The sequence below is a fragment of the Mercenaria mercenaria genome, chromosome 10, assembly GCF_021730395.1.
Source record: "Mercenaria mercenaria strain notata chromosome 10, MADL_Memer_1, whole genome shotgun sequence".
NCBI classification, from domain to species: Eukaryota; Metazoa; Mollusca; class Bivalvia; order Venerida; family Veneridae; genus Mercenaria; species Mercenaria mercenaria.
Window position 1 is genome coordinate 62,461,523 of NC_069370.1, and position 5,557 is coordinate 62,467,079.

A 5,557-nucleotide genomic window follows, 5' to 3' on the forward strand; every position below is an offset into this window, starting at 1 on the left:
GTCGGATTAAAATGCCCCGCTGCCCCAATGCACCAATGCCCCAATGCACCAATGCCCCAATGCCCCAACTCTCCCCAACTCATTGTTATCTACTACTATCTTCTCTGAATCAGTAATAGCAAGAACTTGATATCAGAATTGTACTGTCTACTGTAATTGTTCAAATTTTTGGCCTAGGTTCAAAATGTGTGTGACATGTATATAATATAGGCTAACATAGAAGAAACCTAACTTTGTACTTATTCAATAACATTATACTAACACACTTAAAGCCTTGTACTCAAGTGAGTGCTTTAGGGTAAATGACCCTCTTGCTTTTGTTTTTAAAGCTTTAGCAAAGGTTCAAGCAAGCAGCTTAACTTAAGTGACCGATAAAGGGCCATGATGGCCCTCTTGTTTAAACAGAACCTGTTGGTGTGATGCAAAGTTTGTAAGCCTGATTGTCTTGGAATTTCAATGTTTCTTGTTAATAATAGATTGGAATAAGATATTTCTGTTTTCCTCCAGTCTTTGAGATGGTGAGCAATGATCTCCAAAGTCACTACAGGTGGTTGTACGGAGGCAGTGTTACATGGACCGGGGAAGCAATTGTGAAGTTATGATGTAGATGCCTTAATTACAGAGCCTTATGCTGACTATGACCGTGGTTTTAATAGGTAAACACCATAGCTCAAAATTTATAAAATATAAGTTTGGGCACAGATTTCAAAACTCCAGAAGCCTGCCCATTAGTTCAGTAAGTAAAACATGAAAATTCCAGTTGGAATGTCTTGGGTTTCACAGGTAGTGTGTGTTTTTCATGATGATTGACTGAAGACCTCATCTAAGATCATTTGGCATCCACCTTGTGTTTAAGTGGGAAAGTTGTTTTTGCAAAGTGTGGCTGATTTTAATGAAATCATTTCTGTCAGATTCTCTCAGTGTATTTTCCAGCTAGGAAATGAAACAGGTTGAAAATAGAACTAAAATAGTTTTTCACAGAAACCACTGATTCTTCATGTTAAGTTGTGTTAACTCTGCAGTATGATTCAGTAACTGCCAGACACTAACTGTTTAAACTTGAAGATGATTTATTTTGTCACTTTAAAATAAATAATTACAGATACCCAGGAAGGATAACAGGATAGCACTAACAAGTGGAATGCCTTATATTATGGTAAGGGTTTACTTGACTCCTGCTTAAGATTACAAGAAGTTACATTTGATAACTTAAGCATGAAATTACTGCTGCATCTATGCCAAAAAATAGAGATTTTTGACTGTAGATATTTGTTGTGCTGCATAAATTACATGTCTTCTCTATATGCTAAAGAGCCAAACTGAAATTTGGTCTAGGGCCATTGCAGAACACTCACAGATAGATAAAACATGGAAGTGACATTTTACTTAAACCTTTGAATTATTTGTGGGCAATGTGGTTATTACTTGGACAATAAAAGTAAAGATAGACTAGAGTACCCAATGTGTTAATGTTTATGCCTAATATTTTATAAAAATCCAAATCTTTACTGGGCTAATAATCAAGAGGTTTGGGAGTTGTGGTCTAGTGATTAAAGTTTTGGCCGCTCAACCTGGAGGTCATATGTTTGAGCTCTGTGATGTCAGAACCACTTCATATGACACAATTATTTGTTTTCCCAGGAAGCAAACCTTGGAGTGATTCAAATAAGTTTCAGACTTCCATTACAGAGGAGCTAAAATAAGTTTATATAAAATAAAAGGTTCAAACATTACAGATAGTGGATGAGGTTGATTATGACATGTGTTACAACGTGATGTGTGATAAAGCTAGGGACCAGGTTGTCAAAGTTATCAACCATTTCAACATCAGAATACAACAAGAAAATATCTTTATCAGGTGCCAGGTAAATAAAATTTCTTAAGAGTGTTTTCAAAATTTTCTTGATACTTAGTAAAATGTCACCAACAGTTAAGTTTGACACCAGCTTTATAGCATTGGAAGACCATTTTTATAGTCCCTGAAAATTTTAAGGGGGCATATAGATGCTGCTTTGTCAGTCTGTCGCAACATTCATGCCTGGGATTTTACTTAGAAACACCTGGCCAGAATGCTGTAAAACTTCACAGGAAGCTTCACTACTAAGAAGTGATGTGCACATTGTCATTTATGGCCATTCAATGGAAATTTTTGAGTAACAATTGTCCTGACTACTTCTCCTAAACCATTGATGAATTCTAAATGAATGATTGATATGAAGCCTTGTGTTTAATTTAGGAGCTTTTTTATCCCCCCCACTACCCGCAACGGGGAAGCATTGTTACAGTACTAGTTGCTAGTTGTCCGTCTGATTACCTATGGTCAGCAAATGACCCTAATTGTTTTTCTGGTAAGTAGGTCAAAGGTCAGGGTGGCAGTGACCTGCAGACTGAAAACAGTCTATGATCAATAATCATGATAATTGAATAGTATTGGAACAATTTGTCAGGTTCGAAAATGTTTACTGTAGCTTAAAAATAAGAAAGAAGGTCAAGTGGTCAAAATGTACTTATAAAGTAATGAAGTCCAACATACATCATTAACAGACAATTTTAGGTAGTACCTGAATATTTTGGAGGCGTGTAGCATTTTGTGCAGTAAATCAACCAAGTCTAGTCATCATTTTTAACAGATTTTTTAGCTCACCTGTCACAAAGTGACAAGGTGAGCTTTTGTGATCGCACGGTGTCCGTCGTCCGTCCGTGCGTCCGTCCGTGCGTGCGTCCGTCCGTAAACTTTTGCTTGTGACCACTCTAGAGGTCACATTTTTCATGGGATTTTTATGAAAGTTGGTCAGAATGTTCATCTTGATGATATCTAGGTCAAGTTCGAAACTGGGTCACGTGCCTTCAAAAACTAGGTCAGTAGGTCTAAAAATAGAAAAACCTTGTGACCTCTCTAGAGGCCATATATTTCACAAGATCTCCATAAAAATTGGTCAGAATGTTCACCTTGATGATATCTAGGTCAAGTTTGAAACTGGGTCATGTGCGGTCAAAAACTAGGTCAGTAGGTCTAAAAATAGAAAAACCTTGTGACCTCTTTAGAGGCCATATAATTCACAAGATCTTCATGAAAATTGGTCAGAACGTTCACCTTGATGATATCTAGGTCAAGTTCGAAAGTGGGTCACGTGCCATCAAAATCTAGGTCAGTAGGTCAAAAAATAGAAAAACCTTGTGACGTCTTTAGAGGCCATATTTTTCATGGGATCTATATGAAAGTTGGTCTGAATGTTCATCTTGATGATTTCTAGGTCAAGTTTGAAACTGGGGCACGTGCGATCAAAAACTAGGTCAGTAGGTCTAAAAATAGATAAACCTTGTGACCTCTCTAGAGGCCATATATTTCACAAGATCTTCATGAAAATTGGTCAGAATGTTCACCTTGATGATATCTAGGTCAAGTTCGAAACTGGGTCACGTGCCATCCAAATCTAGGTCAGTAGGTCAAATAATAGAAAAACCTTGTGACCTCTCTAGAGGCCATATTTTTCATGGGATCTGTATGAAAGTTGGTCTGAATGTTCATCTTGATGATATCTAGGTCAAGTTCGAAAGTGGGTCACGTGCCATCAAAAACTAGGTCAGTAGGTCAAATAATAGAAAAACCTTGTGATCTCTCTAAAGGCCATATTTTTCATGGGATCTGTATGAAAGTTGGTCTGAATGTTCGTCTTGATGATATCTAGGTCAGGTTCGAAACAGGGTCATGTGCGGTCAAAAAATAGGTCAGTAGGTCTAAAAATAGAAAAACCTTGTGACCTCTCTAGAGGCCATAATTGTGAATGGATCTCCATAAAAATTGGTCAGAATGTTCACCTTGATGATATCTAGGTCAAGTTTGAAACTGGGTCACGTGCCATAAAAACTAGGTCAGTAGGGCAAATAATAAAAAAACCTTGTGACCTCTCTAGAGGCCATACTTTTCATGGGATCTGTATGAAAGTTGGTCTGAATGTTCATCTTGATGATATCAAGGTCAAGTTTGAAACTGGGTCAACTGCGGTCAAAAACTAGGTCAGTAGGTCTAAAGTTATTAAAATCTTTTGACCTCTCTAGATGCCATATTTTTCAATGGATCTTCATGAAAATTGATCTGAATGTTCACCTTGATGATATCTAGGTCAGTTTCGAAACTGGGTCACGTGTGTTCAAAAACTAGGCCAGTAGGTATAAAAATAGAAAAACCTTGTGAACTCTCTAGAGGCCATATTTTTCATGAGATCTTCATGAAAATTAGTGAGAATGTTCACCTTGATGATATCTAGGTAAAGTTCAAAACAGGGTCACGTACCTTCGAAAGCTAGGTCAAAAGGTCAGATAATAGAAAAACCTTGTGACCTCTCTAGAGACCATATTTTTCAATGGATCTTCATGAAAATTAGTCAGAATTTTTATCTTCATACTATCTAGGTCAAGTTCAAAACTGGGTCACATGAGCTCAAAAACTAGGTCACTATGTCAAATAATAGAAAAAACGACATCGTACTCAAAACTGGGTCATGTGGGAAGAGGTGAGCGATTCAGGACCATCATGGTCCTCTTGTTTTAATGACCCAGACTTTTAACTCATGACACCTTTTTTGCATGCTAATGCGTCAGCTGCATAGTTAACATATACATGCTGTCTATATTTACAAAGACTTATTTGACTTACTAATTTCAGACCTATCAGAGGATATTTTAAGTTTGAAGAATAAGTTGAATAATCTCGATAGAGGTGTAGCAGCTGCTGAGAATACATTGTATCACATCCTGAGATTTTTGGATTATCGTTACGAAATAAGGGACATATATGAAACAATAGAAAATAAAAAAGACCTTAGAATGCTATTAAAAAGGCAAATAAAAGAATTACACTCGTTCATATAGCTGCTCTGTACTGGAAAACGATATATAATGGAAGGCTTATCAACAGAACATGTAAAAAATCTTAAAAAGATAAGTCGCATTTGTGGTGAAAATATTAAAAATGTGAAGTCTACTTCCAAATACAAGAAAGAGATGTTTAAAGAAGAGCTTTGCAAACTTTATAGCATATATGTTGACAATGATTTAGACGAAGTTCATCCTAGATTTATTTGCAAAAATGATGCTCGTAAACTGTATCGTGTACGTAGCCATGCACTCAGAAGAGACAAGTGACACTACATGTTCAAAACAAGTGGCAAAACTGTTTTTACCTCATGATCAGAATTGTGAATTATGTTTTCCGGACAGGAATGGAAGACCATGGCTTTTAAAGTCAAAATCTGTTAAAAAGAAAACAGCCACAGTAACAGTTACAGTTAAAAAAAAAAAACAACAGTGCCCAAACCATCAGTGTCACTACAACCAGATCAGGAGTCGGACAATTCTTTGTAATACAGCACAGATAAAACTTTTCATGGAGAAACTTCTTCATGTGAAGGGTCTTCAGTTTCCTTTTTACTGACCCAAATTAAGACAGCAGTCTCTGTAATGAACAAACATGACACAGAATCATAATGTGGAAGGGTCTTGTGGATTCTTTGCCTCAAGATGAGTTACATACACTTTGCCATTACATTGGGAGTAG

General features: G+C 36.7%; 1 long non-coding RNA gene across 1 annotated transcript; it reads left to right on the top strand.

Moving 5' to 3' along the window:
* The first annotated feature begins 482 nt into the window (after positions 1–482).
* Positions 483–5,285, top strand: LOC128559958 (uncharacterized). Its single transcript, XR_008372821.1, has 4 exons — positions 483–656; positions 1,103–1,156; positions 1,737–1,865; positions 4,667–5,285. It is a non-coding gene; the product is annotated as an uncharacterized LOC128559958 (long non-coding RNA).
* Positions 5,286–5,557: the final 272 nt, after the last annotated feature.